A 13161-nucleotide genomic window follows, 5' to 3' on the forward strand; every position below is an offset into this window, starting at 1 on the left:
AGACTTCCTAAGGAGAAAAGGAGTGGAGGTCCCAGATGTGAGCCCCACCCTGCACTGAGCACCTTGCTTTAAGTAGGGAGGGTGGCACTTTTGCTGCAGACCAGCTGGGTAACAACCTCATATGCATTTCATTTACCATTTTGATGAGGTAAGAGCAAGGAAGTGTATTTCTCTTTGCCAGTTCTTGTCTCCCTTCCACTTGACTCATGCTCTTTCCTCCTGATCTAGTTTTTTCAGTTCCTTTTGTTATTTTTAGTATAAAGAACTTTCATTCAATCACTTTTAAGGCTTCAGAAAAATAGTTAAAAGAAGTTGAGTTGGGGAGCATTGTCTGATCCTCTTATCTGTGTGTGTAAACTCAGTCCTGAATTGGGAGGACTGATGCTGAAGCTGAAACTCCAATACTTTGGCCACCTGATGCGAAGAATTGACTCTCTGGAAAAGACCCTGATGCTGGGAAAGATTGAAGGCAGGCGGAGAAGGGGACAACAGAGGATGAGATGGTTGGATCGCATCACCGACTCGATGGACGTGAGTTTGAGCAAGCTCCTGGAGTTGGTGTTGGACAGGGAGGCCTGGTGTGCTGCAGTCCATGGGGTCGCAAAGAGTTGGACACAAATGACTGAGTGACTCAACTGAACTGAACTGAACTGAAACACAGACACACTGGTTACACACACATATCTGACACCTGGGGAACTGAATGGATTAAAAATGGGTCCATCTTTTGTTTGTTATTTAATGATAGTCTTTGCATTTTCATGGTGAATTCAGACAATTAACACTGTGGTTCTTTAGGTATTTTTTATTTTCTGTTTCCCCTTCTTTTCCTTTCCTGCTTTCTTTTGGATTTTTCAAGTTTTCTGTATTCCAGTTTTTCCCCTCTAGTGTTTTGAGCGTTATGTTGTCTATTTCTTTTATTTTAGTAGTTATACTGAAAATTTTAAAACATATTTGATTGAGCAAAGCCTGATGTTAATATCTTCATATTAACATCATAACATCTTCTGAATAACATTAGGATATCTTCTGAATGTCATAAAAATCTTAGAAGCCTGTAATTATGCTCTCATGCTCACATCTCTCATGTTATTACAGTTGAAAATTTTAGCCCAATATAAAAAACCAATTTTGTTGAGGTATAATGGATATATAATAAATGGCACATAATAAAAATATACAATTTGATGTCTTGACGTGTATATATCCATGATATGTATCACCATAATAAAGATAGTAGTCATCCACTTGAAAATAAAACACTAATCGAGTTCACACACGAACATACCTGGTTGCATGTACACTTGTTTTACTTAAGGAGTTCTGTCACTTCTGAGCAGAGGGAACTAAGATAATCACTATTCATCTAAGCCCACTAGGCATTCTGCTAAATTCTTTACGTTAATTATTTCTCATTATTTTTCCTTCTTTTTCATTAAAAAAACTTTTTAAAATTATGAAATATAATAGCACATTAACAGAAGACTTGGAATATATGGAACAAAGTTACATATAGTTCCACTATATCATTTCTTTATTGCCATTACTGTTTAATTATAAAAAAAATTCAGGTTTAGTATAAGTGAATGTACTCAATATCAAATGAATAGTATAAAAGAGGAAAGCTTGTAATTTTCTTTTTTTCTTCAGAGTAGTTACATGTTTATTGCTGGTTGTTACTGTAGATATTTTCTATGCAGTTGAAAACATAAATACATTATGGAGATTTTTTTGGCTTAAAACAATAATTTATGCATGCTGTTTTTATGCAGCTTGCTTTTGTCATTTATTAGATCGAAGGCATCTTCTCATCCATTCTTCTCATGGCTGCATGATTTATTCAGCATTGAATTAATGTATTGTGATTATTTTGATCTATCATCACCCACTCAATGGACATGAGTTTGAGCAAGCTCCAGGAGATGGTGAAGGATAGGAAAGCCTGGTGTGCTACTGTCCATGGGGTCACAAAGAGTCAGACCCAACTGAGTGACTAAACAGCAACAACCCCTTGTTTTTGGTTGTTTCCCTTTTATTATTGTTATTATAGGTGTTGTATTGAACATGTCTTATGTCTAGAGACAACAGGAGACTTCCCTGTAGCTCAAACAGTAAAGAATCTGCCTGTGAGGCAGGAGACCAGGGTTTAATTCCCTGGGTTGGGAAGTTCCTCTGGAGGAGGGAATGGCAATTCACTCCAGTATTCTTGCCCGGAGAATTTTATGGACAGAGAAGCCTGGCAGGCTATCGTCCATGGGGTTGCAAAGAGTCGGACATGACAGAGTGACTAACACAATATGTCTATCCTTGTGCATTTATTGAATATTTTTACAGGATAAAACTCTGAAGAGCAATGCATTATTTCCAACCCACATAGCCACCGTTTGAGTTGGGTATTATCATTTCCTTTTTACTATTGAGGAATCTTACACAGGTCTTCCTCTGCTTACAATGGGGTTATGTCCCAATTAGCCCAATATAAACTGAGATTATCACAAATGGAAAATGGAATTAATACACTGCACCTACTGAACATCATAGTTTAGCCTAGCCTAACTTAAACATGCTGAGACCACTTACATTAACCTATAGTCAGGCAAAATCATTTAACACAAAGCCTATTTTATACCCAAGTGTTGAGTGTTTCATGTAGTTGATTGAATAGTGTACGGAAAGTGAAAAATGAATGGTTGTAGAAGTTCAGAATAGTGTTAAGTATATGGATTATTTCCTCTTGTGATCACTCAGCTGACTGGGAGTTGCAGCTCGCCACAGCAGCTCAGCATCACCTAGAGAGTATCAGAGTGCATACTGCTAGCCTATTGTTGTTCAGTTGTAAGTCATATCCAACTCTTTGCGACCCCATGGACTGCAGCACACCAGGCTTCCCTGCCCTTCATTATCTCCCAGAGTTGGCTCAAACTCATGTTCATCAAGTCGATGATGCCATCCAACTATCTCAACCTTTGTCACCCTCTTCTCCTGCCCTCAATCTTTCCCAGAATCAGAGTCTTTTCCAATGAGTTGGCTCTTTGCATCAGGTGGCCAAAGGATTGGAGCTTCAGCTTCAGCATCAGTCCTTCCAATGAATATTCAGGGTTGCTTTCCTTTAGGATTGAGTGGTTTTATCTCCTTGCAGTCCAAGGAATTCTCAAGAGTCTTCTCCAGTACCACAGTTCAAAATCATTAATACTTCAGCACTCAGCTTTCTTTATGGTCCAACTCTCACATCCATACATGACTACTGGAAAAACCATAGCTTTGACTATGTGGATCTTTGTCAGCAAAGTAATGTCTCTGCTTTTTAATATGCTGTCTAAGTTGGTCATAGCTTTTCTTCCAAGGAGCAAGCATCTTTTAATTTCATGGCTGCAGTCACCATCTGCAGTAATTTTGGAGCTCAAGAAAATGAAATCTGACACTGTTTCCACTTTTTCCCCATGTACTTGCCAAGAAGTGATGGAACCGGATGCCATGATCTTAGTTTTCTAACTGTTGAGTTTTAAGCCAGCTTTTTCACTCTCCTTTTTCACCTTCATCAAGAGGCTGTTTAGTTCCTCTTCGCTTTCTGCCATAAAGTCAAAACTCAGAATTCAAAGTATGATTTCTACTGAATGTGTATAGCTTTCACAACACCATAAAGTCAAAAATTTGCAAGTCAAGCCATCATAAATCAGGGGGTGCCTGTATTTGAAGGGTTAAGTGACTTATTCAGCTAGTGAGTGACTGATTAGGGAATGAGAATCCTGATTTTCCAATTCTACAACATGCCAAAATCCTCACCACTCACTGTACTGCCTCTCCTCCTAGTTTGGAAAATGGCTAAAAAAGAAAAAAAACGTATTAATGTTGGAATTTTCAGGAGGAAAACTGGGGATTTTCAGCTAATAGTAGTCCTATGGAATTAGATTGTAGGGGACGTATTTCAGGCAACTTAGAGTTTCACTTGGCCCCTCTGCCGAGGACACTAATGTCAGAGTTGCGGGGCTATTTTTAGCAGGTTACTTTTAAGCACCCCTGGAGGGGTTGTGAAATAACCTGTCTTTCACAGGCAGCTAGGAATTGCTTGCCTCCTTTTTTGTTCTGAAGGAAAGGACACAGACCATCTAGGCCAGTAAGTTGGGTCCAAAATTGGACTCATGTTTATTTTACTTAACAAATGTGTTCTTGAATAATATGAGTTAAATTTTGGTTGGTCGAATGCCATTTTTAATGAACCAGGGCACACACATTTCTTGTAATCCTGCAATGAGTGGCTTTCTAAAACAAAGAATGCTTTGGTAATGTGAACAATTTTCCTTTAATTCATGTTGAATAGAACTTTTTTTTTTTTTTCTTTCCTTTGGGCAAGGAACTCTATGCTCAATTGCTGGTATCTTAAATTGTGTTGGCTGGTATAGCCATATTAGTTAATGGTCATGTGGAATATATATGCTGTTAAAATACAGACTAACATAGTCCAAACTTTCACTCCAAAATCCCAAACCAAATGACATGGTGAAACTATATAATTTAGAAGAGGTGGTTTGTGATAAACATCTAATGCCAGAAAGTGTAGTTGTAGACCTGGGGTGCTCCTACTGTTATATTTAGATTGTGGGCCCCATCCCTCCCTCACTGAGATGGCATGTGGAAGAGCTGGCTCTTCAGTTACTAAGGCCACAGTCCAGAAAATAAGATAGAAGTAAGTGAGAGCACTCCTGACCCTTTTCCACCCAGCACTAATTTCTAGTCCAACATTAACATTTTTGTTCTTCCTAACATATCAGTTCATTTTTGCTCATACATTAAAAAAAAAAATCAATCAGCAAGAGATTCTGCAACTTGAATGGGCTCTAGAGTTCATGGAATTTTTGGTGTATGCAGATAATAAGGGTTGAAATGAAGTGAAAGTCATTCAGTCATGTCTGACTCTGTTACCCCTTGGACTGGTAGCCTGCCAGGCTCCTCTGTCCGTGGAATTCTCCAGGCAAAAACACTGGAGTGGGTAGCTGTTCCCTTCTCTAGGGGATCTTCCCAACCCAGGGATTGAACCCAGGTCTCCCACATTGTAGGCAGATTCTTTACCAACTGAGCCACCAGGGAAGCCCAAGAATACAGGAATGGGTAACCTTTTCCTTCTCCAAGGGATCCTTCCAACCAAGGGATCAAACTGGGGTCTTCTGCATTGCACTCCAATACTTTGACCACCTGATGCAAAGAACTGACTCATTGGAAAAGACCCTGATGATGGGAAAGATTGAAGGCAGGAGGAGAAGGGGATGACAGAGGATGAGATGGTTGGATGGCATCACCTACACAATGGACATGAGTTTGAGTGAGCTCCTAGAGTTGGTAATGGACAGGGAAGCATGGCGTGCTGCAGTCTATGGGGTCTCAAAGAGTTGAACAAGACTGAATGACTGAACTGAACTCAACTGCATTGCAGGAAGATTCTTTACCAGCTAAGCTATCCAGGGAAGCGAGAGAAATAGATTGTAAACTCTTAACTTTGGCCAATTTTAGTGATTTGGCTTAATATGCTTTGGTTTTTAAAAAATGTTATTATTCTACATGAAAACCAAGCAAAATATTCAACACAAATGATTTAGTTAATATGCCTGGTAGGGCAGGATTCTGCAAATGAATAATCTTGATCCTCTAAGTTTACATTTATCAGTCTTTTAAAGGCCTTGACCCTTGCGTTGCTTTAGTTTAGTCTTGGGGAAATAAATGAGAGTTCAGAGTAAAATGAAACACTTTGAAATCCCAACGATTCCAGTTTTGGAGATCTACACTTCGGAAATAAAAGCACCAGAAACTAAGACATATGGGCTAGAATGTTAAGTGCAGCACTGTTTATAGAGACAAACACTAGGAGCATCTTTAGTGTTCAGCAATAAGGTGAATAAACTAGATAACTACAGTATGAAGGAGTACAAAACTATTAAGAAAATAAATCGGTGTTACTGATAGTGAAGCCAGTATATGTAACCATGATACACTGTGACGAGGGAAAATCAAATTAGATTATTTTTTAATGGAAAAATAGAGCCCTATGTGTGTATGTATGCATGAGATGCATTTCTCATCGCTGTGTGTCATGTCAGTGAGAGAGAGGAGTTCTACAGTAACATATTTTATTTATTTTTTTGGTAGTATTTCCCTTATATATATCTCTGTATTTATCTATGATGAGCATTATTGCTTTTTAAGTTTAAGTATTTTGTAAGTTAAAAAATTCACACAGGCATCTGTTTCTCTTACAGTGTAAAAGGATACAAGACCATTCTTCCAAGTGATAAGGTAATTTTCCTGACCATTAGAATATATATTTTTAAAAAGGGTTTATAAGCATTCAAACACCTACTGAAGCCTCACCACTTAGGTTGCTGTTTTCAGCTATTTTAACCTATGCTCTCCTGCATTGATTGCTCACCACCACGTGTTTATTTCCACAAGCCAAGATGCTTTGGCTGACTTTCTTACTTCCTATGGTTCTATTAAGGAAACAGCACCCGCCTCTCAGCTCTGACCCTTCCCCTGTACTTACCTCTCAGTTTGAGAGTTTACCACAACATAAATGGATCTATTGCCTTTCACTAATAAGAATGGCAATCACCAAGAAAAGCCCTGAGAACAAACACTCCTTATTTAATTAAAATATGAAGGAAAACTGGAACCATTCCTACCTCTTTTTAATGTGCTTCTAAAAGGGCTTTCTTAGTTGACCCCCTGTGATCTGCAAATAAGAAAATCCTATAGCAAGAATGTTAGATCCTCATTCCGCAGCAAGTTCCCACTCTTGTGGTTGCCTTTTTGTTTTTCCAGGAAGTCACAGAAAGGAATATCTTATCCAAAGGCATTCTACACACAAAGGGTGTAAGTAAGCCTGAGATGCAGTTGAAAGTTTCAGCAAAGATAGTGCAAGTAAACCATGGTGATATTTGATCACATGTATGATAAATGGAAATGAGGTTAGAAGCTCAGGCCTCACAGATTTAGAACCCTCAGGTGGTGATGGTTGGATTAAAGCTTGAGCAAGTAGTTTGGCACTAAAGACTGGAAAATAGGACTTGTAGTCAGCCAGCTGGATTTGGGTAATATGGTAAAGTAAAGAGCAGAAGTGATTTGAGTAAAACATTGACACTGGTTAGAATTATGTATAATTTTGAGCAAATGGATTTGGTATCAAAATGGTATGGTTAATGTATAGTATAACCATGGTGTAAAAATAAATTCTTTCATTCATTCCGAAAGTGTTCACTGACCATCATATTCCAGACCAGGCCAGTGGGCTGTGATGTGAACCCAGGACAGCTTAGCAGACTTATAGGAGTCCAGCAAGAGCAAAACAACAATGAGAGAATAGGCAGAAGTGGGTCCGAGGGGTCCTAGAGTTTGCATATAAGAATAAGAGGATTTGGAGTTTCTAACTATGCTTTTCCTGTGATTCCTAGGAAGATCAAATTGTGCCCCACTTCGTGCATTTGACTATCACATAACAAGAAAAAAAATAAATTTGAATATTTTATTTGCCTCATTTATCCCTGAATCAGCTCTGTGTTTTATACTTTGATATAACAATGATGCGGATACAGATAGGAAGGAAACCATAAATGTGAAAACTGCCCTTCTATTATTTTCTACATACCAAATGAGTCTCAGGCAAATGCATAGAGACAGCCTTGGGGATTTTATCTATTTATATTTATTTATTTACTTATTTTTTACTCTGAGCAACTTTTTTTCAAGAACTAAAAGAATTCTGGAAACCGCAGTGGCATTTTAGAAGATTTAAAAGTTAATATTATCATTAATCTGTGGTATATAGTGATGAGATCTTCAAAGATTGATAAAATTTGCTGTCAAGTCAGGGTTTTGAAAGAAGACTCTTAGTGGGGGAAGTTATTGTATAAGCAGTTATGCTAAGTAAGGTGTTTTGTGCCACGAATACCTAATTTTCCTTCCTGTTTTGTTTTTTTTTTTAAACTGAATATAGCTTTAGCTAGCATGGTCTAAGAAGCTACACTAAGAGATCTGAGAAGCTTAGATGGAGGGGAAAATGTTGCCATTAAGATGAATTTAAACAAATTAGATTGAGTAAATGTAACTCTACTAATATGTAATGTGTTTTTAAAAAGTAAATGAAATTTTATAAAAAAGAGGGAAAAGAGAGATGAGATTGGCAGGAAAAAGAGATATTGAAAGGGGAAGGCTATTTTTAATCTGGATTGATTTGTACAGAAATTTGGGAGTTCCTCCTGGGATGGTGTGTAAAAGGGGGGCACAGAGGATGAGGTTTGAGGGCACCTTCTGCTGAGGCCTCCTCTGCTAGAGACTGTCCTTATTCATTCTCCTCTTCATTTTTCTACAGCCTGTCTCCAGTTTATGAATGGCTGGGTTCCAAAGGCTCACTTGTAAATCAGTTATTGGGAACTCAAGATATTTTTAACCCAGAGAAGTATTATGCACAGAAACAATGGTTTTTAAAAATATTTCTTTTACTTATTTGTCTGTGCCAGGTCTTAGCTGTGGCACTCTGGGTCTTTACTGCAACACGTGGGATCTAGTTCCCCGACCAGGGGTTGAACTTGGGCCCCCTGTGCTGGCAGCGTGGAATCTTAGCCACTGGGAAGTCCTAGAAGCAATGTTATAAACGCCACTCAGTCTACCAGACCACCTCACGACCACGAACCACTATCGCTGGCTGAAATAGCACACGTTGCCAATGGACAAGAGTAGCAGGCTACTATTGTGATGCCTAAGATTAGATCTTAAAGTGCCATGCAGTTTACTTGGCTATTATGCTCGAGGATAAGCAGGGTGAGCTAGAAAAGAACAAGCAAGTCTCTGAAAAGTTCTCTGACTGCCAAATCATTTTGTGGGGTAAATGCGCAGGGTTTGGAGTTAGACGGTTGCATTCAAAATGTCTGTCTTTGCTGCTTCCTAGCTGTGGGGAGGCTAGTTAATCTTATTAAAGGTCTTCTGGGGATAATAGTATCTCCATAGAGCATTGCTGTGAGAATTAAAGGAGCATTTTAAGCAGGTGATAATTGGTTATAAACTGTTAACAATATATTAATATAGTACATCATATTAATAGATGCTGATTGTTGTGATAAATATTTGTTGTTATTCCTTACGTATGGCTTTCTACATGTTCCACTTTTCTCCTGGAGGTGTTATAAACCTTGAAGGTAGAGATTTTTGTCACATACTTTGATGAATCCCTAAATGCAATGTACATCGAACACAAGACATTCTATTTTCTCATTTATTGACAATGGTTTACTTAGTTCAAGGGCTTTGGCGGTTAAAAACTCTACTCTGATTCTTCACAATTTCTTTCTGTAACTGGCACGTAGCTTGCGTGCTTCTTACAACTGATCGTGATTATGTATTTATTTTGGCTCACACATGGTGAAAAAAAGGGAAAAAAAAGGGAAGAACAGGAAGGTGAAGGAAGATCCCCATTTGTCTAAGATTCTTAGACAAATGGTGGAAGGAAAAAAAGGAGAGAAGGCTCCCAAAGTATATGTATCTGAGAAAGCAATGACCAGGTAGAATTTACTGAACCCAAGAAATACAAGAGTAACATTGCCTATGAGGCTCCCTGAAAATAAGGTGGGGGTGAGGATGCAGCATCGGAGAAGGCAGTGGCAACCCACTCCAGTACTCTTGCCTGGAAAATCCCATGGATGGAGGAGCCTGGAAGGCTTCAATCTATGGGGTCGCTGAGGGTTGAACACAACTGAGCGACTTCACTATCACTTTTCACTTTCATGCATTGGGGAAGGAAATGGCAACCCACTCCAGTGTTCTTGCCTGGAGAATCCCAGGGACGGGATCCCTGGTGGGCTGCCTTCTATGGTGTTGCACAGAGTCTGACATGACTGAAGCGACTTAGCAGCAGAGAATGCAGCATAGCAGTCGTACCTCAAGTTGACCAGCAGGTGGTGTGTCACCAGCTTGGAGCAGCTTGTATGGAGCCTGGCACCAAGCAGATAGATGCCGGGGAGCTGGCAGGGCTGAGGGGAGTAAGGGGCAGCCATGGTGGTTCATGCTCCCTGAGCATGTGTGCATGGGATGGATACCATTTGGGAATTTCTGCTTGTGGGAATGCCTCTAATAGGCACAAAGGCCCATCAGGATGTCTCTGAGAAACTGAATCCAAGGTGCTCAAGCCAGGCCATGTTTCCCTCCTCTTCCTTCATCCTTTGAACCTGGTAGGTAGTTCCACCACTTCCAGTGACTTGCTGTCAGTTATTACATCCAGGAGCACCAGTTTAGAGAATCAAGACTTAGTTGGGAGGAAGTGGCTGGCTTTGTTAACGGATGGTGAGGCTTTCCTGCTCTGGGTCTTTTCTTCTTAATCATGTTTCTCATCAAAGGCTTTCTCTTCTTCATGTGGATGATTATAATACTTCTAAATTAAAATATGACTAGTATACTTTTTCTTATATAGAAAAGATCTCATTTGAAAATGAACAACTGCTACATATTTATCATGAAAACACTAGAAAAGAGCTGATAAACATAAAGAAGGGGGGGAAACTGGATGTGACCTGAACTCCCAAAGAGAACTGCTGTTAAAAATTTGGTGTCCAAAGTTTCAGTTTCCTACATGCTCACATATTTTCTTAGAAAAATGAAATCACACTGAATAAATTGTTTTGTAATTTGTGTTTTTCACTTACTCTATACCAAATAGTTTTCCACATTAACATATTTCAACATTATTTTATAATGACTCCATAGTGCTACATCTTATGAATGTGTTATAATTTATTTTACTACTTTTGGCACATAGATTGTTTCAGATTTTTCACTAGTAGAAACAATGTTGTGAAAAACGCCCTTGTATATGAATATCTATATTTTGGGGCTATATCTCTAAACACAAACTGAAGAATTATAAAGTATACATATTTTAAAAAGCTTTTGCTACATATCACAAAATTATCTTCCTCAAATGTTGTAGCAATTTATATTCTTGCCAGTAGAGAATGAAGGTGCCATTTTCCAAACCTCCTGCCAACATTGGAAAGTATCAATAATCCATCTTTGTCAAGTTTTTAGAAAATAAATGGTATCCTATTATTGTTTAGCTTATATGCATTTTTAGGAAACAATATTTTTCAGATGTGTATTGGTCATTTATATTTCTTCCCTTGTGGACCATTTATAATATCCTTTGCCTTGTTGTTAACTATAACTGTTATTCATATGTTAAGGCTCTTAACCCTTTAACATACAGGTTTCATTTTTTTATCTCATTTTTTGTCATTTCTGATTTAATTTTGGTTATGGTGGGGTTATTTCTGACATATACAAATTTTACATTTTATTCATTTAAATAGTAAAAATTTTTTCTTTATGATTTCTGCTTTTCTGATTATAGAATAATTTTCTCAATAGACATATTTAACCATGATTTAAATGATTTTTAAGATTATAAAAACAATTACATAATTTTCTCCAAGTGTGTGGTTTTATTCTCATATTTCACTCTTTGGTCCACTAGGCATTTACTTTGTGTATGATGTGAGGTAATAATTACATCTTTATTTTTCCTAATAATTAACTATTCAACCAGTTAATTCAACCAGAATAATTTTTCCCCACTGGGTTTAAACACCATATTTAACAGATAAACATTTTATTATAGTACGTGTATTTATAGTTCCGGGCTTTCTGCTCTGTTCCATTGCTTTGCCTCCTTTGGCATCAGTATCAAACTGTTAAATTCCTGATTTTTTCTTGTTAGCCTATTTAATATCCAGGACACACCCCTTTGTTGTTTTCTAAAAATTTCTTTACCATTCTGTATTTCATTCTTTCAAATAAACTTCAGGAGTTCTTTTTTAAGCTGTTTGAAAAATCTCTTTGAGATTTTAACCAAGAATTAATTATATTTATAAATTAAATAGGGAAAAATTGACATTTGACAATGTTGAATCTTCTGTTCCAAGAAAATCATATAACATTATTTATTGAAATATTTTCTCAATATAGTTTTATAAATTTTAAAATATAAGTTATTCACTTTTTTTGTCATTTCTAGATACTTTGTTGCTACTATTAAGCTTTTTTTTCTCCATTATGTTTCCCAACAGTTTTTGGCTGTTTTATGGAAAATTCTTTTATTTTGTGAATTTGTTTTTTAACTGTTCACCTCACATTTCCAATTATTTAAAAACTTTTTAAAAAGCTGATTCTCTTGAGTAAATGATTATAACATGTACAGGTTAGATAATTTTGTCTCCTGCTCTTTCATAATTCTTTTTTTAGTTTCTTTTTCTTACCTGGTCCAGAATACTATGCTAAAATAAATGATGGTAGTGATAATAGGCATTCTTTTCTTGTTTGTTTCTGGTTTTAATGTTTATACTTCTAGTATTACACCTTGAGGTATGATGCCTGTGTTTGGTTTAGGATACACAATCTGTATTGTGCTAAGAAAAATTCTCCTATTCTATTAATTAAAAAAAATTGATATTTAGTTTTATCAAAAGACTTGTTAAGATTATCTATTGTGCTAAATCAAAATTTTTTTCTGTTGACTTATTTATGTTACTATGCTAATGCATTCCTTAATTTTGAGACTTTTTTTCATCTCAGGGGTTAACTATGTTTATACAGGAACTTAGTCTGTGATTTCCTTTATTATGTTCTATCAGTTTGTTTGTTTGTTTTTAAATCAAGGGTATTATTATGTTAGCTTTCTGTTATTTTTGTCCACTTGAACATTTTGTAAAGCCTGGGAATTATCTATGGCTTCAAGCCACAAAAGAACTTGATTGTATGAGTAATTTGGACCAAAAAGTTTTCTTGGAACAATTTCTTAATACCTTTTGCATTTTCCCATGATTATTGATCTATTGTTTTTTAACTTCTTCTTAAGTCAACTTGTCTCTGATTAACTCTTTTGCTTTGTGCATACTGTTTGATATGTGGTGTTCTCATTACTGAAATTTCTAAGCACGCTATAATTGTTTTTTTCTTCTTTTCCAATCAATGATTTTTTTTTAAGACAAATTATAAATCTTTCCAAGAGCTTGGCTCTTTTCTGGCTTTTGTAATTGTTTTATAGTTTTACTACTGTGTTGTCAAAGAATGTGGAGAAAATAATTTCTTTTGGGAGGGAATTGCTTAGGATGGTTTGATGAACTAATATAA

General features: G+C 36.9%; 1 protein-coding gene across 6 annotated transcripts in view; it reads left to right on the forward strand.

Annotated features, from left to right (window-relative positions):
* RASGRP3 (RAS guanyl releasing protein 3) overlaps window positions 1-13161 on the forward strand; it is a 118672-nt gene that overhangs the window by 17517 nt on the left and 87994 nt on the right. For 4 of the 6 annotated variants that reach the window (XM_055539789.1, XM_055539782.1, XM_055539788.1 and 1 more), the window contains exon 2: window positions 6249-6285. The exons of 1 other annotated variant lie outside the window; for it this stretch is intronic. The gene's annotated coding sequence lies outside the window, so the exon portion shown is untranslated. Of the gene's footprint in view, window positions 1-4057; window positions 4115-6248; window positions 6286-13161 lie in introns of those variants that run through there. One more of the 6 variants, XM_055539784.1, reaches the window with a different exon arrangement.

Source organism: Bubalus kerabau, chromosome 11, assembly GCF_029407905.1.
Source record: "Bubalus kerabau isolate K-KA32 ecotype Philippines breed swamp buffalo chromosome 11, PCC_UOA_SB_1v2, whole genome shotgun sequence".
NCBI classification, from domain to species: Eukaryota; Metazoa; Chordata; class Mammalia; order Artiodactyla; family Bovidae; genus Bubalus; species Bubalus kerabau.